The following is a 23580-nucleotide window of genomic DNA, read 5'->3' as shown; positions in this document are numbered from 1 at the left end:
ATTTACATAAACATACATTTGTGGATCGTAATACTAACACAAAGCTATGTCTACGCCGGTATTAAGCCTCCCGAGACGGATTCCAACTCTCCCTCCCTGATCGTGATCCCCGTCCTCATCAAGGTTCTCCTTCACAAGCTCCACAATCATCTCACGATCCAATTATACCGACCTTCCATATCTGTCATTAGCCTTACACTAAGCCTCCACCAAATAGCCTGCTGTCCTCGAGTACATTCGATGGCAGTGTCAAGAGTCCCACAGACAAAGGTTGGGGAGACTATTGAGGTTGCTTTGACCACTACAATAATGGTTTTAGTGTACCGGAATCTTGTTGACAATATTCAGTGTGTATTCACAAATAGTTAACAAGTGGTAGTGGCGAAGTTGACCACAATATTTTAACCATTGCTTTGCCATGTACAACTTTAAGGAATCAAGCAGACCACACCAGCCATTACTCTTACCAAAGTGAGAAATCGTGTTGAGTTTAAGCCTGCTTTAAACAAAATTTAGATTATATCACGGTCTTTGAGCCTCATATTGGAGGACAGCCCAAAGTGATAAAGATCATAGATGTTTACCTTTTTTATGAAACTCACAGGAAGAGCATTGGTAATGTGCTGCCATATCAAGAAACCCAATCCAAGATTCGAACCCAGGATCATGTTCTGGCAAGCCTGTGACTCAACTTTGTACACGAAAATTGAGGCAACTTAGAAGACTCGGCCAACTATGGCGCCAGCTTTTACAAGAAGGATCACAAGAGAGAATACATATTCTCCCCAGAAAATCCCAAAAGGGGTCATCAACAGTTAAAAATAGGGTTTCACAAATCGTATCAATGTCAACTTGATCCATAGCCGGCTCTCATCAAGAGAAGCCTTCATACAAGGGAGCTTCCCATGATGCAGGCCACAATTGTGTGAAACCACAAGGGATTCAAACCCACTATCAGCCCATCAAAGCACAACTAAGGGAAGCAACTCTCCACATTGAAGTGTAGCATCTATGACCACCTGTGCCCAAGATGCAACCAGAGCATTTGTCTTCACATCATGAGGTGGTGAGGTGAGGTGAGGTGAGGTGAGGTGAAATGGGGTTTAACATCGCGATCAAGATTACTGCCCTTATATAGCGGTGTGCATGCCTGGTGTGTTGCTAGCCCACTGGGATACCATGCCGTAGTTGAACATGAATATCCATCCCGCTTGAACACAGATTACTGACGCCAAGCCAACCGTCCTTGTTGTATCCCCTTAGTGCCGAGCACCACAACAAGCACAATCTTTTAACATCTTTTGGCATGACACAGCTTGGGACCCATGACCTTACCCCTTTAGGACAGGTGCTCTATCCACAAGAGTGAGTGAGTGAGTATGGTTTTACGCCGCTTTTAGCAACATTCCAGCAATATCACAACGGGGGACACCATGAAATGCGCTTCAAACATTGTACTCATGTAGGGAATCAAGCCTTCAATTTGACGATTGAACGCTAGACCACAAGGGCGTCCCCAAATCACGAGAGGGGCCACTTAAATCTCACTGTATTAATAACGAGCGCTTGAAGTCGTAGAACATTTTTTTGATCAAATATGGTTGGAGAAATGTTCAAAGACGTAACTACACATTCTTTTGTTTTCATTTTGTGTTTGCATTCAAAGCGTAATGAATAAGTGCCTCATCTGTAGCGTGGCATGACATCTATTCAAACAGACAACATCACAGTGTGTCAACATCTTTTCCTCAATCAATATAACAGTGGCAACTGCATTTCAAGAGGTAATTCACCATAGTCAGATTCCAAATGCATGAAACAAATTTTTAAAAAACATTTTCTCATAAGACAAAGAAATATCTAATCTTGCCAATAAATTATCTCATTGGGAGAATAAAATGTCTAATATATTTAGGGATTGACAGTTATGAAACAGAAAAAATATATTATTGTCAACTACTGCTGAAGAACCAACATGAACTCAGTGCTCCCAATGAACGGACTGAATCCAATAACAGATCACCTTAAATGAGGCAGAAGTTTTCACATCCTTCACAAATTGCACCTTAATACTATGGTATAAAGCAAGTGACTGTGACAAACTCCATACCTAATGAACCACACCGTTTTGGTAGCAATCAATGGAGCCATGGTCGAGCCATTGTTAGCTTATTGGAATACCTGCTGACACGCCCAGTACTATTAAGACAATAAAAGCTGGTCTCTAAAAGTAGGCTTACTGTGTATTAGGATTGGTTATCAGGAGTTGCTTTCGATTATCTTATTCACAGCCATTATGATTTTGAGAAGAATGCACAAAGTATCTCAAAGCTTTGTTCGCTGACATCAATGTCGTCAGTCCATGCTGAAACAGATTTATGCTAGGCCGATCTGTGTGAGTGAGTGAACATATTTCTGCCATGTCAGCAGTAGTACAGTTATATGATAGCTGTCATGGTTGATGTGAGGGAGTTGTGTTTTATGCTACTTATTTAGTGTTTCAGTTTTATCACTGCATGTCAGTCTCATGTGGGAGGAAAGCCTGATGTGATTGGTGAAACCCATGAGCAGGGCATGGTTTAAACAAACCAATGTTCAGAGGAGTCAAACTCATAGGATCGTGACATTCCTGAGAGAGAGAACTCTGCACATCAAATTGTGGCTCATTTGACCACTTTGGCTCAACCTTTGCACCTTTTTCAGATTCAGAAAAATAAACATTGTATTTCACTTCAAATTTATTATCCTTCCTAATTATTTAGCTTTCAATGAATTCAGTAACATAGAATTCTTCAGAAGATCAAAAATGTTAAAAAACCCTTGGAAATTCATATTTCATTTGAACAAGGCATGACCGTTTGTATAATCAGGCCTCCGATCATTTATCACTTTCTATTTCTTATATCATTTGTGTTCACAGTTCCTATCTGCTAACTTCAATTATCTCAGATCAGTTTTTCCATTGACCTACTGATTCTCCTGTAAATAGAAAATGTTCCACAGACATCGACTGCAAACATGATGGACCTATTTCTGTCCTGAAGAACTCATTGGAACAGCAAGCTGCATCACTTTTTATGTTCTTCATACTCTCAAAATAAAAATGTCCCACAGGGATCTAGATTTAATATCTAAACAAACATGGGTGGCTTCGTGACCTTCTCATGACAGTGCTAATCCTTCAACATGGCCCAAGTCTGAAAATTGTCCAATCTAGCGAGCACCTGGAGATATGGAAGCTGCCCAAATGATCCTAATTTACTGCAGTGCTCTGGGAAACAATTACAGAAATTGTTAAATCGATTCCTTCTCAAAATGCATTATGCCGTCAGAGTTGTGTTATCGGCTAGATTCACGACTACAAATACTACCTGTAGGGAAGAACCTTAACACAACACAACACAACACAACATAACACAACATAACAACAACACAATGAACAGAGAGAAGAGATGATCAGCAAAAAAGAGCATATAAAACAGAGAAGAGAGCAGATCACAAAATGGATTGATCACAAGAGAACAGAACATCAACAGAGCAGCACAGAGGGGAGGATAGAGAAGAAGTCAGCAGGAACGAAATTAAGCAGAGCAGAGAAAAGAAGAACAGTGCAGAGCAGAGCAAAGCACAAAATGAACAGATTACAAGAGAGCAGATAACAAACAGAGCAGTACAAAGGGGGGATAGAGCACGAAATAGAACTTTGCAGGGAAGAGCAGTGCAGAGCAGAGAAAAGAAGAGCAGTGCAGAGCAGAGAAAAGAAGAGCAATGCAGAGCTGAGAAAATATGAGCAGTGCAGAGCAGAGAAAAGAAGAGCAGTGCAGAGCAGAGAAAAGAAGAGCAGTGCAGGGCAGAGAAAAGAAGAGCAGTGCAGAGCAGAGAAAAGAAGAGCAGTGCAGAGCAGAGAAAAGAAGAGCAGTGCAGGGCAGAGAAAAGAAGAGCAGTGCAGAGCAGAGAAAAGAAGAGCAGTGCAGAGCAGAGAAAAGAAGAGCAATGCAGAGCACAAAATTAACAAATCACAAGAGAGAACATCATCAGAGCAGTACAGAGGAAGGATGGTAGGCAAGAACATAAGAGGAGCAAAGAAATAAAATGCACAGCAGAGCAGAAAACAGTAGAAGATAACAGAGTGGAGCATGGAACAGCAGATATATGAGTGAGTTCAGTTTCAACCTGCCTTGAACAATATTTCATTTATATAACAGCATGTTAGCTTAGTGTGGGAGGAAGGTCTAAAGTGATGCAAGCTAGTCTAAGAAGCGCTTAACATTGGTAGACCCCACAAGTGTATGGTGCTGACAAACCAAGAATCTTAATCAGGGTGGACGACTGGATGGTTGGGTTTCAAGCTGCCTTGATCAATATTTCATTTATATCACGGCACATCAGCTTGATGGACAAGGAAAGCTGAAAGGGATGCAGGTTTTAGATGTTACATGTTACCACTTTGGTTAAACCCACAAGCACCAGTGTGGTCCTGAAAACCGTTATCAGGGTGAAAATAGGATTCAAACCCATGATGACAGGTCTCTGGCTGGCCTTAGGGACATGGCTAGTTTGTGGTGTGAGTGAGTGAGTGAGTTGGGTTTAACGCCACTTTTAACAGTATTCCAGTCATATCACTGCGTGTCAACTTAATGTGGGAGGAAAGCCCGAAGTGATGCAGGTCTCGGACGTTTTCCACTTCGGTGAAACCCATTTGCACGGGTATGGTGCTGACAAACCTAGAAACATAATCAGGGCGAACCGAGATTTGAACCCACAAACATAGATTTCTGGCGTGCCTAAGGGAAGCAACTCTGCACAGCGAATAGCGGCGCCTTAGACGACTGGGCCCCCCGTGCCCCCAGTTTTTGGTGTGACTTAGACTAGCAGTGCCAATCTGTTTTGAAGGAGGGAACCTGAGGAACATGGTGTTGAATTAAATTTTCTTAGTGAATTATTTAGGGTGATCAGTTTAACACTGCTTTCAGCAGTACTGTTTGTTTGTTTGTTTTATGCCACTGAGTAATATTCTAGCCATATCATGCTTGACATTTCAGTGATTGATATTGTGATCAATGATCAACACCTTTGGGGCAGTTCAGTTATAATGTGTGAGCTAAATTTCAGAAGAAAGCCCCAACAGTTTATAAGGGATGTTGGTTTTGGACGATTATGACTGGTGAAACCCATGAACACCCATAGTGTTGATTGACCAAGGATCATTATCAGAGTGAATCATGAATTCAAACATTTGAACTGCAGATCCTGGCATGCCAAGGGATGCAACTCTATGCAGACAATACCAAAGGGCGCTAATTTGAAATATTATGTCACAGGTGTATATTGTCATGTCATTTCATGTAAAGAAGAAAAATACTCACTTTTAATCTTGAAATAGAATTGTTGAGAAAACATTACAGCCTTGTATTTTCTCTACCCACCCTTGATAATCAGCACACGAATAAGCATAGAAAACATAAATAGAATGTTTCCCAAAACAATTTTTCTACCTGCATTTTTTACAATTCAAAATACCAGTCCACATCAACAAATATTTTCACAAATGAATTCTTCACCACAAGCTCATGAAAAATAAGTAAATTAGTCCAATCAGTCGAAGTGGTGTACACTGCCATTGTCACCGAAACCTTGACTGTTCCAGGAATACTCTCCCATGGGGGTTCTGCCTTGCTTACACAACCTACCCCACAGCACAAGCAAACCATCTGTTCATCATCAACACATAGCTTAGGCCTCATCTCCCAGAAGTGTCGGAGCAGTCAGGAGGTTGGGGCATCAGGTTTTTGTCACAGACAAAGCTGCTGCTGTCAGTGTGCAAGCATTTTGCATATGACCTTTTCAACACCATCTTCTGCAGGATTAGCATTCAGGAAAACAGAAGCAAGCTGCACCACCCTTTTGAGGTTACAGGGATCGACAACACTTACAGTGGTGGTGGAGTCAGAAAGATTCCTGCTTCTTGACAAAAAATGGTAGTATGCATTTGCTGTTAACACATTCAACACGGAGTTTCTGACCCAGTAAATGTCAGGATTTGCAGGAACAGTCATTTCTCTAATTCCTTACACAACAATTACACCGGAGGCATTTCTGGCAAGAATAGCATGGTACATGTTCAGCTTTGAACAGATTTTTCAAGGTGTGTACAGTTTGGACCTTTCTGGAGTTCCTTTGATGTAAAAAAACTTTCAGTTATTTCCAGATTCAAAGTTCAGTTGAAAAAGTTATCTCTCACCCCCAAAAAAGTCAAGGAATGAGTGAAGTTTCATGCTACTTTCAGACATATTCCAGCAATATCACTGAAGGGGTCACCAAAGACTGGCTTCACACATTGTTTATTTGTTGTTGAGCAATATCCCAGCTATATGATGGAGGTTTGTAAATCACAAAGTCGATTAATTAATTCAGAGTGAGTGTGTGAGAATGGTTTTACATCGCTTTTAGAAATATTCCAGCAATATCACGGCAGGAGATACCAGAAATAGTATTCACACAATGTACCCATGTCGGGAATCGAACCCAGGTGTTCGGTGGGTGGTGGGTGAGTTCGGTTTTACGCCGCTTTTAGCAATATTCCAGCAATATCATGGCGGGGGACACCAGAAATGGGCTTCACACATTGTACCCATGTCGGGAATCGAACCCGGGTCTTCGGCGTGACGAGCAAACGATTTAACCACGATTAACCACTAGGCTACACGACGGCTCCCCTAACTAATTCAGAAATACAAAACTACAGAGCAGAGAAGGTGAAATACCCCTTGGACTTGCCATTCCCCCAAAATTTGTCTTTCTTTACATTTGGCCTTCACCCCAACCATACTCCAAAGCAATCACAAAATAAAGAATTCTGACCAATACTCAGTTAAAAAGCATTTGCAAACAAAGCAACAAAAAATCAGCGGCCTTGGATATATCCACCTAATCTGTACGGAAACCAAAGTCCATATGAACATGGAACTCAAGGCATCGCAGGGTATAAATCAGTCTAGAAGGATAAGTGCTTCACAGACATATCAATTGTACAACCTGCCCTGCCATCAGGATTAACCAGCCACTGTTGGTCATTATTTATGTGGATATTGCTTCAGATGGCATATTACTCCCCAGGAGCTGGTGGCCAGTGACAGGAAACAGGGACAGTGACACTCAGTTTATGGGGGAAAACAGTTTATGGGGTGAAATGCCAATGTCCATTACAATTAAGCTTTCTGGTATATCAAACATTATAGTTTCCTTCCTGTAAAATAAATCATCTACATGCTGGGCTTCAGATCAATTCAATTTCTCAGCCACTGATCGATTGACAAAAATATCAAAAATATGTTTAGAATTGATAATGATACAGCAGAATGTCCAAGCAAAATTTACTGAAATCAGGGAAATGTCCTATGTCAATTGTCTCGAGCAACATCACTGACATGAAACAATTTATCTACTGGTAACATAGTCCAAAATGACATGACCAAGATTTAAGTGATGTCACAGCATGCGAGCTCATAAAGTAAATTCCCAAGTGACAGAGTTCTTAGAAGGGTGTGAAAAACACAGGAGTGGTGCCAACAGACCAAGGATCATATCCGGGGAGGAATTGGGACTAGAACCCACGATCAACTGATCTTGTAGGGAAGGGACATAACTCCACACCTCAAGCTTCAGAAATTTAGTCACTGGGCTGCTCTGCCCTCTAATTACTTGAAAGCTCCGACACTGCACAGCAGCCATTGTGTGAAATTCCCTGCTCTTGTAATCATCCACTGTGCAGTGCAGTTATTACCCACAAGATCCCTGTCTATACCCACAGAGAGTCATGAAACATCGAAAAATACTTAAACTCGTACACACATCTGAAGAATATATGACCCATGTGCGCCACATTAAACCCAGGTTGTGCAAGAGCAACGCTCTTGGGATTAGCAAATGCTGTTTTATGATACAAACTGACAGAGACTTCAAGAACCAACATCTGTCAAATTCACTTCAGTAAACAAAGCCTCCATACACAACAGAAACAAAAATGTCCACAGCTATAATATCAATATGTTTCCCATCCAACATGGTGCCCCTTTTCAGGGTGGGGATCTCGAGGTCACGTGCCTCCTCTGTTGTCTCAGATTATAGCTGCACCTGTGACAGCATGAGCCATTGTCATGTTGCCATCTTCCCACAACCAGCAGCGCCATCAACACATCACTAGCGCCATCTGTATCTTACGTCAGAGTCTACATGGTACTGATGAAATCAGGCACACACGGAGCCAACATTGACAGAATTCCGACACATGTTCGTCTTGCATTTCTAACACCACAGTTTTGTTTGGTGCACTTGCAAGGCACTTGTTTCAACATCTGCATTTACATACATTTATATTGCACATCTGTATTTTGTTGTTATTATCTTTGTAGTATATCTATATAGGAATCGGATCACTTAATAATATGAATTACGAAAAAGTTACCCCAGTGGTATCCGACTCTTACAATTCCATTACCCTTCCAATTACATGTCTTAACAGCATCCCTCTCATGCATGCCCACATTTCAGCTGCATTCCTTTTAGAAAGACATCAGTCAAAAAGATATTGCTACCTTAAGATGGTAAAGCATGTCACAGCTTCCACACTGACAGACGAAGACCTAAAGATAACACAATAAATCTGCCTTGCACCAAGGGCTGTGCAGGTATCAAAAGACAGATAATAGCACCTTTGTTATCTGGTCTTGCTCATGAATTTATGGAAATGATTTTACAGCTTCCACAACAGGAAGTAAACATGAGCTCTCGGCGCTGTACAGAGTTCGAGAGACTAAACCCATGTCCCCTGTATGTCCGACACCAGAATGACCTTCTCCATCTGGTCCTCACCGCCAGTGGATGACAATAGACTAACATATATTCCATTGCAAACCAAATGTCATAGCAGTCTGGAGTTAAGTGGGTGAGTGAATGTTGCTTAACCCTCCACATCTGCAATAGTCGGGCCGTATCACAATGTCCTGTACATCGAGTTTGGACCAGGCACATCAGTGAATATTGCTTAACTCTACAGACAGCAATAGTCGGGCCGTATCACAATGTCCTGCACATCGAGTTTGGACCAGTCACATTAGTGAATATTGCTTAACTCTACAGACAGTAATAGTCAGACGTATCACAATGTCCTGTATATCGAGTTTGGACCAGGCACATCAGTGAATATTGCTTAACTCTACAGACATTAATAGTCAGACGTATCACAATGTCCTGTATATCGAGTTTGGACCAGGCACATCAGTGAATATTGCTTAACTCTACAGACATTAATAGTCAGACGTATCACAATGTCCTGTATATCGAGTTTGGACCAGGCACATCAGTGAATATTGCTTAACTCTACAGACATTAATAGTCAGACGTATCACAATGTCCTGTATATCGAGTTTGGACCAGGCACATCAGGAAATATTGCTTAACTCTACAGACATTAATAGTCAGACGTATCACAATGTCATATAAAACGAGTTTGGACTAGGCACATCAGTGAATATTGCTTAACTCTACAGACAGTAATAGTCAGACGTATCACAATGTCATATAAAACGAGTTTGGACCAACAGACTCAACATTTATGTTTGTTGCTGTCCCAATATGAAAACCATACAAATAAAAATAATATCCTTCTTAAAGTTTCCATTTTACAGAGAAAAAAGCAAAATCAGTTGAAGGACAAAACAGTGAAATCATTATGTGAGCATTGTTCCTTCTGGTAACACTGTGAATGCAGCAACAGAATCAAAATCTAATCCAATCTGATATCTGACATTTCTTATTTACACCAAATCTCAATCCCATGTTTGAGTTTATAAGACAATGAATTCTTACACATCCTCTGATGATGTACATGGAAACCCACACCTACCCCAATCATACCCCCCTGTAATGTAATGGGACTGCCAATCACCTGAAACCCCTAAACCTGCATGATGCACTTGGAACTTGCCAAAACATGACAAGGACATAAATGCCATATACGAGGGCTGGTCAAAAAGTTCTAAGCCTAACAAACAAAACCAACAAATGTGAAAGTGTTTTTAATTTTATTTTTCAACATAATCTCCCTGCCTTTCAATCCACTTCTCATATCGGTAGTATAGCTTTTCAATTCCAGTCAGGAAGAAGTTTTCTGAAGCCACCCTAAGAAACCCATTAAAGGCAACTTGAGGTCATCGTTGTCATCATAGCACTTTCCACAAAAGCTAGGGCACTTATCCCCATACACTTGTGACATGCGGTCATGAATTTCTTGGGGAGTACTTGATGACTGCTGAGCACTTATTCTTATCCATTTCTGTGTCCACTTGGACCACTATCATGTTTAACTGGCTGTCACTAATATACAAGGGCCTCAACAGACCAAATATGATTGCAATGAACAACTCAAACAATGTACTCCCGAACTGCTGTAGCCAATGGTGAATGGCATAAAATAAGTGATCACTCTATCCATGTTACATTCATCAAGTGAACAGGAAACTGACCAATGGATCTCCGTGATATTCATCAAGTGTGTTTTATAAGTCAGAGGTAATCAAGAAGATTCCTCCGGCCCCAAGACAGCAGCACCTCCACAGAGGAAGATTTACACCCTGGTGTCAGTGTGGCTATATCAGATATATCATCCTGGTCGGGATATACAGGTTTCATTAGACACACTGGGTTCCAGGGGGATGTTTTTATTGTCCTAGGTGTGGGCAAGTTAATCAATGCAATGTCTTTGAAGTGATTGTTAGATGTTGGGAGATGTATGTACCCATTGTAATTGGGAACTAGTTAGGATAAGAAAGGGTTCAATTAAACATTGTTTGATTTCCTGCAGATTTCATGGACCCAACAAATCTTGATCTTACAAGATCCATCTCGCACAGCAGTGATGGAGTCTGTGGCGTCCCAGACGAAGTAGGTGCGTTTCCAGCTATATCAAGGCAATTTAATCCATGTTGGGAATGTGGAGCACTCAAACCACAGTTGATTTCATTAGGGAATAAATTAAAGCAATCATGGCATAGTGAGTGAGTGAGTGAGTAAGTATGGTTTTACGCCACTTTTAGCAATATTCCAGCAATATCACGGCGGGGGACACCAGAAATGGGCTTCACACATTGTACCCACGTCGGGAATCGAACCCGGGTCTTCGGCATGACGAGCGAACGCTTTAACCACTAGGCTACCCGCCCAATCATGGCATAGAGTCATAACTAGCACTGAGTGAAATGTGGTCTACCAAGGTGGTCTACCAACCAAGCACTATCACCACTCCAATCACCAATTTTGAACACTTATTCCCCATACTGCAACACTTACGAGGACCTATGGACTTATCCAACCCTGGATCCCATTCAGGCAGCAGTGATGGAAATTTGTCCAAACAGATCTTTGGGACTGTAACTGAATTTGAACCTCCAAATGGCTTTATTTTGTGTTTGCAAAATCAAAGTGCTGTGACAACATGCCTTTGTATTAAACCATGATCAAGTAGGAGACGTCGCTAACAGAATATGAACTTCAATGCACCCAAAAAATTGTACCATAAAACATGACTGACTGCACGGTATCAGATAAGGCTGCTACAGCTGACTTCTTTCACTGGAGTTCCATAAATCAAGTCTAAACATGAAACAGCTCTTTGCTGATCACCTGTAGCTGAAACTTCTCTTATAATAATAATGGCTAAATATCCATGCAGGAATACAAACTACAACAAAGATTTACTCTGCCACGTCACACTTTCACCTCTTCAAACGGTGAGGGATTTGCCTTTTGCAAACACTGCTCGGACCAAGTCTTTGAAAGGCATTTTGAAGTGATACACATAAGGAAGAGAATGTATGGATGTCAACTTCTTTATTATGAGCAAGAAAAGGTGATGAAGGAGTAAGTATATACTCTGAAACATGTTCCTCATCAAAGAAGTTGACATCCATAAATTCTTTTTCTTATTGCTCAGACCATTTAGCTAAAAACAACGGTGATGCTGATTGGACACTTGCTTATTATAAGCCAATCAACATGCACTTTAGCCTAAAGTTGGATGTGTATTGTCCTGCACATTGTCATAAAACTTTGTATGCAGCAGGAACCCAGTTTTCAAAGCTGCATGGATTTGATCGAAAGATAAGTAAAGGAAAACAAAATGTCAACAGAACTTAGCACCTTTGTCACATCAGTGGTTTGTGGCAGTAAGCAAGATTTTGATTGGGACTTTCAAACAGACAGCTGACATAGCTATATAAAATTATCACTGGCCCCAATAATCCACAAATTTGTTTGCCACAGGATATTTCAAACTCAGGGGTGAGAGTTTAGGGTGTGAGAGACACCAGACATCACAGGTATTCACACACTGTACCAATGTTGGGCATTGAACCCAGGACTTTGGTGTGAAAAGGGAATGCATTAACCACTAGACCACCCTCATTGCCCCAAATCAACAAGATCTAACACAATCAACCTGATCATTGTGTTGATCCCTGACCATCCAAATGCTAATTATTCCAAGAGGTTTATGACCAGACACAGGTGAACCAAAATAAATCAAACTAAATCTACCATTTTCTTTTCTAATTGGTAATAAATATATTTCACAAAAATATTCCAAAATCAGTTACAAAGACTAAACAAAAGGAAAAATAAGTACAATCTTACCATGTTAACGAACCCCATACATTATGATCCTTTCATAACGAAATGTTTAACCAAACTTAATAATCCTGCAAATGCATTGTATGAAAAATTGGTTTGGGGGAAATCCAATAAAAATTGGTATTTATATTGAGCCGAAGCAGACCAAATTGAGCAGTAAAGCATTTCAAGGGTTTGTTTGATGTTGAAAGACGAGACTGATGCATGTTAATGATTTATCATTAGGCTTCATTTCCAGGTGTTTACTGAAACTAGTAAACCATGCCATTAAACTGAACAGGCAATGGGGCAGCTAAATACCATCATTATGTGCACAGGCCACTGGGAAGACGTGAACCCACTGGACGACTCAGATGAAGACGTGTTAGGTTTCCAGCTACAAAGAAACTGGTCTTTCAGACTGTTTGCCTGACAACTACTTATGGTTGAATGATATTTATCTCCCTGGGTGATCGGAACCTGTGCAATCACTGGCATAAAAAGAATTGGATTTGTATGTAGGTCATGTTTCAGCTGTATTTTTATCATTCTAATTGAATTGAAAATCAGGATATTTTATTTCGTGTGTCTGTGAATAACTGAATAATTCCAGAGAGGATAGTGTCTTTAGCTTTGAAAAATACCACTGCATATAAATGGAGGTCAGTGACATTGAGAAGGGCTTTATTTGACATGCAGAGAACACACCAATTTCAAAGCACTTGATTGAAAATGCTAAGCAAAGTATCAACACATACACTTATGAATTACTCACAGAAATCATACTCTGGCATTGATCGACTTGTTTCCAAGGTGACGTACATGGTTTATACCTGCACTTATAATTCACGTAACTGTGGCATCATAGGACATACAAACTTGATTTTTTGGATTTCAAGATCTTATGAAGCAAAACCAATAGAATTTACCATTCTACACCAATAAGTGTACGAAACTGGTTAGCAAATATTTATTTGAAATGGAAATTGAGACCTGGTTGAACCTATGATTAAAATGTTCCTCACATCTTTTTAACTACTTGGCATTACTAATGGATGGTTCTTTAAGCTTTGACACTTTTTTCAAATTTCTAAAAATTAAAACAAAAAATCCATAAAATGATGGCTTCGTGTTGCACTCAATCCCCTTGTGGTGAACTAAAGCCAGCTAAGCGATGAACAATACCTTCCTGTCTAACCACGCAACTGTATCAATACAAGCCTAATTCCAATTCCTTCCATTCATACATATTTCATCTCCTCCATTACGTCATGTGCTATCATCCACACAACTCTAATAAACTCACTTCACCACATTTTCAAACCATTTCCCTTCCATAATGCATGAAATTGGCCAATGACATATATTACTGAAACCCAGAGCTTCTAAAACCAGCAGTGATGCAGAACCTGATGATTAAGTACGTTCGGGGATACCATAACAAGACAGCCCGAGAATTCAGGTAAAACCAGACTTGGCAGCCATATTAAAGCTAACTAGCATGTATGTCCACCTGAACTCCTCCCTAGGGATGGGAGTTTGAACATTACATGCTGCGAGGTGATCAAATATTCATCGTGATGAGTGGGAAGGGAATTAACTCTACACAAAACCGCAACTGCCTCAGTGCAAGCCTCACAATGTTTATATGACCGAACTGCCACACAAATACAATTCATCATTGTCCCAGCCCTTACTGATCTGGATCACCATGTTAGTCACTAGTGACATAGATTTTTGTTGTTGAATATCATGTTTCATAAAGAGTGCCCTGATCTCTCATGGAGAAAATTGGATGGGAATTGGTGGAAATTTATGGGGGAATATTTTGCCTATATGGAATTGTTCGGATTTGGGTTTGGAATTGACACATGCTTCCAATTCTTTTAACAGGCTGTCACATCAGGCCTTATTTTAGAGAACATTTTACAAGAGAACAACCATTAATTAGTCCGGGTTGGAGGCCTGAGATGTTTTGTTAGAGACAAGGAGGAGCAAAAGACATTTTTTTAAAGACATATAGTATTGTCCAGTAAACAACTTAAAACCTGCAGCAAAGTTACATTTTCTAAAAGCAATCAAAATATAAAATGGTAGGTCCCTCTTGAGCATATATGAATAAATGCTTTGCTCTTGGGCGAGTGCAATAGGTCTGTCATCGTGATGATAAATTTGTACAGCTCGGCATGGGATGTGTAACAGTTTGAGCGTAACCTGGACAGATCCGGGATGTGAACCAGGGACCCATGGATCCCGAGGGACACCTGATGCCCAGACAACTGACCCAGCTGTGCCCCTCAACAATAGGGTGAAGAGTGGGCCTTTGCCTGGAGCCAGAAAACCAATATGCCCAAAGTGGATGCACTGACATCTTTCTTCAGTGCTGAATGAAATCAGTCAGTCGACTGATGAGACTTGGGACCTCCTAGGTGGAACCCATCCATGTAAAGACATTCACACTTTGAGGCCATCCAACCATTTTCAGCTGACATTTTCTAACAAGTTCTGGAGACCAGTGTGTCCCCTCAGTCTCCGGAACCAGTCTATCATTGTCTGCAATAACACTTAGGCCTAACAGTCGCCACTCATTAAACCAGGGGTACCTTTTTCCCTTGTGAATTCGTCCATATTAACAAATTTCTGATCAATCAATTATGGAATTTGTGTTACTTATTTAAAGCTGCACTTTGCAATAAACCACCTATGTGATGGCAGCCTGAAAATAATCAGTGTCTGAACCAGACAATCCAGTGATTGACAGTATGAGCAATGATCCACACGTTCAGGGTATGTTGACTTCCCATAACCAAAATCACCAAGCCTGGCCACCGAATCGAGAGGTTGCTGGGTACCAATTCCAACCCAAAATCCCCCGGGTATAGTCTGTTATGGGCATGGAGTAGTGTTCCTTTGGTTACATATAAAACCAATGTTCTAAGCATGAAACTCAAGGGCTCCTTGTCATAACCCTATCACGGGAATCCATAGTTTCTTTCTTTCTTTCTTTTCTTTGTTGTTTATTGCCGAACTCAGCAATATTCCAGCTATATGATGGTGGTGTGTAATTAATCGAGTCTGGGACAGACAATCCAGTGATTGACATCATGAGCATCAATCAACGCAATTGGGATACGATAACATGCATCAACCAAGTCAGCGAGCCTGACCAACCAATTCTGTTAAATTGTCGCCTCTACCGACAATTATAGTCACCTCTTGCAACAAGCATGGGTTGCTGAAAGTGTATTCAAACCCGGATCTTCAAGGGTGCCATTGATTCAAATAACATAGAAGACCTTAAGGATCCCATTTCAGTCACTGCTGACATTCTCATCAGTGAGTGAGCGAGAATTCAGCAATATTCCAGCACCATCACAAGATGCCGGGGTAGGAGAGACATGGCAACATTTTCATCAAGATCGCCCAAGAGGTGGAATTTCTGGATTCGAGGCTTCTAACTAGTGTTTCAACGTCAATGAGAATGTACAAATCCCACCATGACCTAAGTTCAACACTACTGGAGGGTTCACTAGCATTCAGCTGACCAAAATTCAAGAATCTTCGCAGGCTTCTCCAAGACATCAGAACGTGTCAAGGCCATGATATTCCCTTTGATTGCCTATCTTACACTGAGATTAGAGTATTTCTTCATTACCGTGGCATGAGATGCATACATTATTGAGATGTTCCATTAACAATTCACCAACTGCACGTACAGAAAGTAAATAGTGGTTCAGTGATTTGGACTTTCTTGACCTTCTTAAAATCAGTGTTCAGTACCACTAAGATAATGTTTGTGAGCTTTCAGGTTTTTACAAGACATTCAGCTACTTTTAATGATTTTCATTGTATTAAAAAACATTAGGCCTTCTGTGAGAACCTTGTAAATGCAGTGATAGAAATGAACCTAGAAAGTCTACTAGCCCAAAAAGAGATAACAAACAGCCTTTACACTCCCATCCACCTCCACATTTGTTCAAAATTCTATCAACCCTTTAGCATAATTGAAAGGGGCTCGGGCAATAAGCGCTAATGCTAATTCAACCCTTTTTATATGCAGGTACTGTTGCCAACTGCAGAAGTAAGTATTGTGCTGTTTAATCACAGTATATATACTCAACTTTTGATAGGAATAATCAGATATGTCAGATATATTAATAGGTTTTGGTTTGTTGGTTTGTTTGTTGTTTTAAAGCTGCAACTATATAACGGCAGTCTGAAAATAATCGAGTCTGGACCAGACAATCCCGTGATTGACATCATGAGCATCGATCATGGCGTGTCAGCTTAATGTGGGAGGCAAGCCCAAGTAATGCAGGTCTTAGAAGTTTACCACACTGATGAAACCCACGAGCACGGGTAAGGTACTGACAAACCAAGGAACATAATCGGAGCGAACCAGGAATCCAACCACGTTTAGAGGTTCCAGGCACATGAAAGGGACACAACTCTGCACAGCAAACTGTGGCACCTAAGATGACTGGGCCACCTGTACTGCTGTGTCCATTCCTTAGTCTGTCGGTAACATCCTTAGGAGAATCCAGAGGGGGTGTCCAGGGGGTCTAGAACTCTCCCCTTTTCAAAACCAAATATAGTATGTTGTAGAGTATCCCCCCTCCCCCACTGAGAGAGGATATTGATATTTTGGACCCCTCTCTTTAATAAATACTGGATCTGCCCTTGACACCATTCTCTTCCTCCTATGCTGGCAGTACTAGGGTGTATCGGGAATGTCAATGATGGTATTATTTCCCCGCTCTGTGCTTGTGGAGAAGGAGGTTGGTTGGTTGGTTTGTTGTTTAACGCCACATTCAGCAATATTCCAGCTATATGACGGCAGTCTGTAAAAATTAGAGTCTGAACCAGACAAGCCACTGATAGATATCATGAGCATCAATCCACGCATTTGGGATCAATTACATGCGAGCCTGACCACCCGTCCCCTTAGTCGCCTTTTACGGCAAGCATGGGTTGCATGGTCCCCTTTACCGCAAGCATGGGTTGCATGGTCCCCTTTACCGCAAGCATGGGTTGCATGGTCCCCTTTACCGCAAGCATGGGTTGCTGAAGACGTATTCTACCCCAGATCTTCACGGGTCTGGAGAAGGAGGGAAGGTGACAAAGAATAAACCTTGGCTAACATATACACACAACAATGTTGAGCTGCTACCTGTCCTTGGTACACAAAACATGTCCACGGAGAAGCTGTGTGGTCCAATACAGGTCCCTATTTTAACATTTATGTTCCCATGTTTTTTCAGGTGAACAATTGCCTTGCCTTTTCTTGTGTTTGTGATGTGTGTCACCAATGGGACAGGATATTATTCTCATGTTTTCCCCAACAGCTTGTGTCATCACTATTTGATAGGATAGTGAGTCATAAACACATGCTCACGTTATAGTCGGAATCATACAATGGACCGGTTTTAGCAGAGATTTCTCATGATGATGAAATGTTTTTCGGCGCTTTTAATAGTGAGTGAGTATGGTTTTACACCGCTTTTAGCAATATTCCAACAATATCAGGGCAGGGGAGACCAGAAATGGGCTTCACATATTGTACCCAAGTGGGGAATCAAACCCGGGTCTTCAGCGTGAAGAGCGAACGTTAAACTACTAGGCTACCCCACCGCCCTGTCGCTTTTAATAACCCACATCAGATGTAAGGAGAAAATCATCCTAATCTGCCATAACAGAATAACATTTTGAACAACTTTGAACAAACATTACAAAAGTCACAACATTAAAGTTGATGTTTACATGTTTGCATTAACATAAAAACAAATATTTATTTACAAATTTAACACATTACAACCTGGAGGTTTGTGGATCTTGTACACAGGCATTATCAAGTTCCCTCTTCTCATTACCCAGAAAATTATTTATATTTCTTTGGAAAAATGGTGCAAACTGGAAATGTAATTTTCCGCTGCCATACAGCATACAAGGACATCGAGCGTATCATGTTCACCATTAATTCCAGACAGTTGCAAGGAAGACGGCACACTTTTCCAAACTAATTTACAGAAAACTGTAAGTAAAAAAGCAACCTGCTATAAAAAACAAATCCTATTCACCTAATTTGACACCTACATGTACCAAGCTATTTACTCTGTTAAAATATCTAGAAGTATCTAGGGCATCTGAAACATTTATCTTTGGAACTATTTCTCTTTTCACACATACAGTAATGCCTAATCAAAACAGAATTTGCGTCAAGGTCGTATAGATTATGTAAACTGAGAAAAATATCTTGTCTACTTAAAGAGATACTCAGCTTACCAAACCACTTCTCCTGAACATAAATAGATGATCATACTTTTCCATGGCAACCAGTATTTTTAGATTTTCTTTTCTACAAATCTTTGATGATGAAGAATCAAAGATTCTTTCAGATCAGTTTGCTTTGTGTTTTGTGATGTCAATTTTCTTTACTGCCTTATGAACCAACATGTGAGGCAAATATTAAATATGTCTGCCAGTGATTCAGACTCTTGTCGAAGATGATGGTGGATGACCCAATTGCTGCACAAGGGTCTTGTTTCTGCGCGTTGCTAACAAACCAAATTTTACAAAGAAAGGTTTTTTATCTTTATTCTAAACCTAAAGGAAGATAAAAATATTTCACAAATTGACAAAATTCTGTACTTCAGGCAAGAATTATTTTTAAAGGATATCATAATTCGAAAAATATACAATTTAATTGTCAAATGATTTAAAGATACAAAGGTTGGGAGATTAAAAAGGATTTGCATTTCAAAAGCTTTAAGATATGAAAACAAACCCACAAACCAATTCCAGCATAAATTTCCAATCTCCACAGCCCTGTTGAAACAAGGAAAACTTCTCAAAAATCAAGAATTTCACTCAAAAAGATAATCTGCAAAGACACCAAAATAGATTTTGTTTGCCCAAAATGAAGAAAACTCTATACTTCAACATTCTCCATTCCATTCCTTAACTAAACCAAGACCAATCAATCAACGGCTTATCAACATATTTCAATATTCTTGATAAACCATGCCCTTGTCAAGTTAAAAAGATTCAATAAAAGCCCTCCAGCAGACAAAATACTCTACAGCAAATGAAGACATAGAACCTAATGTATAGGCACATCCAGCAAGAGCTGGCGATGACATCATTGTTGCCTGCCGAGAGTACCTCATACTGATGCTAAAATATACATGAACTCACAGGACTGCTTCCCAAGAAACCCCAGCCCAGAATACTGGCTATCAAACCCTAACTCTATTCACAACCCTAATTTCATGATCCAAACCTTCCCCTTTCCCTATCAACAATACAATGAAAATTGAAAAAGAATATTTACCGTGGTTTTAGTTTCTACTCCATAGATGGCGGAACTGTCATGCCATGACAAATACACCTCGAAGAGAACAATAATCCGATTTGCTGGTAAACAGTCTCATTAACATAAATGCCGACCATAGATAAGATCGCAGAATTCAATCAGCAATCAATAATGGCTACTCACACTGCATGGCATTTTCTGCCTTTGTGAGCTGTTTTCATAAACGAAAGTTTCTACCCTCATAGAGAGAGAAAAACAGCTTTATGAATATTTTAATGCATAAAATATAAAAGTTAACAAAAAAGTGCAGTTCTGTTTCAAGTATATGCAAGCATATACACAACGTTGGGCTTACACGATCCTCCAGCCTACCAGGTCTGTATCATATACTCTGCAAATCCATCTGGGATCAGGACTGTTTGTCTTTGAGAAGATAATGATATAAAACATATACCACTAGGATTTCAGAAGATTTTGCAAATATGGCAGTGAAATTCCATATCGGTTGCCATAGGAACAGCCATGAAATTTATGCTGAACTTTAACCTGTTTTCTATTCATGTTCATTTAATCAGATGTTCAGTGATAAATGGTACTTAACGCGAACAACATAAACTTTGCAAGGAAGAGAAAATGTTAGAAATTATGCTACCTGTTAATTTGCTTTGTAGATTTGTTCTCTGCCTACAAGATAAACACCTAGTATATATATTGTAATATTTTTACGCCGTCTTAGATCACTTCCGGTCAAAGTTAGAGACGTGCCTTTTTATGATAAGAATGCGAAATCAATTACAGAAAAGGTTAAGGACAAACTTTAACATATTTTACAGCTATTCTTGTTCTCAAAACAATCCAAATTATTTCAAACTTAACACATTTAAAGAAAACATATTTTTCATTTGACATTTAATTTCTAAAACCGGAAAAGTAACTTACAGGAGATGGAGAAAAGATTCCTATTTTTTGTAACAGTTTTAAACAATTCCTGATATCAGTTGACTAAAATTAACAAAAGAAAAACAAAAATCATCGTCCAATCATTATCTTTCAAAGAAAACGAACAAGTGTCATGAACATTTCATGGAACAATAAAAGCAGACGTAAATGTGGAATAAACAAGATGTACAAACCTTATAACAGGCGGAACATATGAAATATCCAGAAACGAGAAACAGTGTATCCAATAAAGTGGCGACAGTTCATGTCCGTCCAGAATGAAATTGGCAAGGTTTTTCCATGGAGCCAACGACTGGGCTGGTGTGTGTAGTATCGCAGCGATACGTAGTCCCTGCAAGATGCGAGATCAATGCTCTATACAAGAGCGCTCCACCGCTAGCCAATATCGGCTAGCTAGAGTCAATTGATCAGCATGGTTATCACTCAATAGAGACATATTAGGCCTCAATATTGCTTATTGCTCTGCAGCCTCGTAACCAAGAAGGGTCCCTCCATGTCAGTACAAGCATGGTACTAATACACTTTATGTCAAGGATTCTTCTAAATTTGCTAGGGCAAGAAATGGCCGAAGTAATGGTAATGAGTTTTGTGCCGAAAATGAGCGCAACAAAGAGCGACATACTTTCAACCTGCAACAAGTGTACTTGTCGACCAGGTTAAAGGCCTGTTGCATTGAAATCATGATCACTAACAACGTCATTCATTCTCGTTTTAATAATTTCATCAGGACTGTCTGGTTTAGTAAGCGGTGACGAGTCATCTATTTATTGTCAAACCAGACACCCTGTTCCTGAGACCAGTGTTATTTTGGTCAGCAGTCACAGGCCCCGCGTGATACCATCTATCTATTATGGATTATACATACTTTTGTCTACTGTTCCAGACTAAGTCGCAGCTATATAAATAATTCCAGATTACCCCGTCCAAATTCAGACAGGAAGGCCAATATTATATTCTCTACAACCTGAGATCTGAGAAATATTAGACACTGTGAAATAGTTCTACTGCTTCAATGTTATTTGTATGCAGGAATGCTGACGTGAGGAAGACTCTAATTACTGCCAATATAGAAACATGAAGAGGGAAAATGTACAAAGCATAATTGGTGAGTGAGCAAGTTTGATTTAACACTGCCTGCAACAGTATTCAAGTTATATCACAGCCTGACAGCTTGATGTGGGAGGAGATCCTAAAGTGATGCAGGTCGAAGAAATCTACCACTTTGATGAAACCCACGACCATGGTTCTGGTAACCTGGCAACGACCAGGGCAAACCTCGATTCCAAATGACTATCATAGGTTTCTGGTATGTCAAAGGGACACAACTCTGCACAGCGAACTATGAAACAAAGACTACTGGGACCTTGCCTCGATCATGCCTCCCAATGGGTCAGGGAATGAGCGTTGTACTATGCTGTAGTCAATGGTCTTGATATATCAAGATGGCCAGCAAATAGCCAACTCCCGATACCATGACCTGTTCAGCCATGTCACCCATGGTTACAGTCCTCACCACTTGAAATAGAAACAGGAAATAACGCAATTGTTAATGAGTGAGTGAGTGAGTTTGGTTTTACGCCGCTTTTAGCAATATTCCAGCAATATCACGGCGGGGGACACCAGAAATGGGCTTCACACATTGTACCCATGTCGGGATTCGAACCCGGGTCTTCGGCGTGACGAGCGAACGCTTTAACCACTAGGCTACCCGACCGCCCCCAATTGTTAATGAACAAAGATCGTTGCATGTGTAATAATACTTATAAAGTGAAAGCAAGCTATTCCGGCAATAGGAGTGAGTGAGTGAGTTTGGTTTTATGCCGCTTTTAGCAATATCATGGCGGGGACACCAGAAATGGGCTTCACACATTTTACCCATGTCGGGAAACGAACCCGGGTCTTCGGTGTTACGAGCGATCGGTGATAAGAACACACACCAATGACAATAACTGCAAAGTGGACTTTTCAAGAAACATCCCTTTCGCTGGCGATATACATTGTCATTGAGTTTTGTTCACGTGGCTACAATCTAGGTGATAGAGTTATGAAGTATTACCGGTATACTGGTGCACCACGATTTGAAATACTCATCAATGCGTATCACAATACGTTTGGAAATACTGCTATATTGTGTTTTTTTCAAAAATGCATATTTTCATCTTGTTGGCAAGTTTACATAAGTGACAAGCTCATATAAATCATGAAATTCAGAAATTGGGAACTGATTCCTGTGGTTGAAAAATCAGAAATATTCACGACCAGCTTCCAGTATATAATGTGTCTATTACGCCTGCGTTGTGAACATAGCCACATCCAACAAAATCGCGCACGACTACGAAGTTGTCCAAAATGTGAGTAATTATTATTTAGGTTAACAAGCGTATAGTTGACAAAGTCATCTATATCCCCGGCCCATTTTAACACGTTATGGTCCCAAACCAGGTAAATGACCCAAAATTTCTCATAGCTGCAATGGAAATTCTAAAATAAACATTTCTAAAACTCCTTAATATCAAATGGCACTAGTTCAGTATGCGCTTTATATACAGACATGCAATGTTTGACAAGGAAATATTTAACAGTTTATTTGTTATACTCCTTAAGTAAACCAATCCTATATCAAAACTTAAATCCAACTTGTTGTC

At 40.2% G+C, this 23580-nt stretch overlaps 1 protein-coding gene across 3 annotated transcripts in view; it reads right to left on the bottom strand.

The window, feature by feature from the left end:
* LOC124142441 (tyrosine-protein phosphatase Lar-like) overlaps nt 1-23580 on the bottom strand; it is a 483544-nt gene that overhangs the window by 351950 nt on the left and 108014 nt on the right. The window contains exon 1 of one of the 3 annotated variants that reach the window (XM_046510976.2): nt 21109-21252. The exons of 1 other annotated variant lie outside the window; for it this stretch is intronic. The gene's annotated coding sequence lies outside the window, so the exon portion shown is untranslated. Of the gene's footprint in view, nt 1-19993; nt 20087-21108; nt 21253-23580 lie in introns of those variants that run through there. One more of the 3 variants, XM_046510967.2, reaches the window with a different exon arrangement.

This window comes from Haliotis rufescens, unplaced genomic scaffold (assembly GCF_023055435.1).
Source record: "Haliotis rufescens isolate VD_foot unplaced genomic scaffold, xgHalRufe1.0.p SCAF_2, whole genome shotgun sequence".
NCBI lineage: Eukaryota > Metazoa > Mollusca > Gastropoda > Lepetellida > Haliotidae > Haliotis > Haliotis rufescens.
This window is presented reverse-complemented; position numbering and strand designations above follow the sequence as displayed.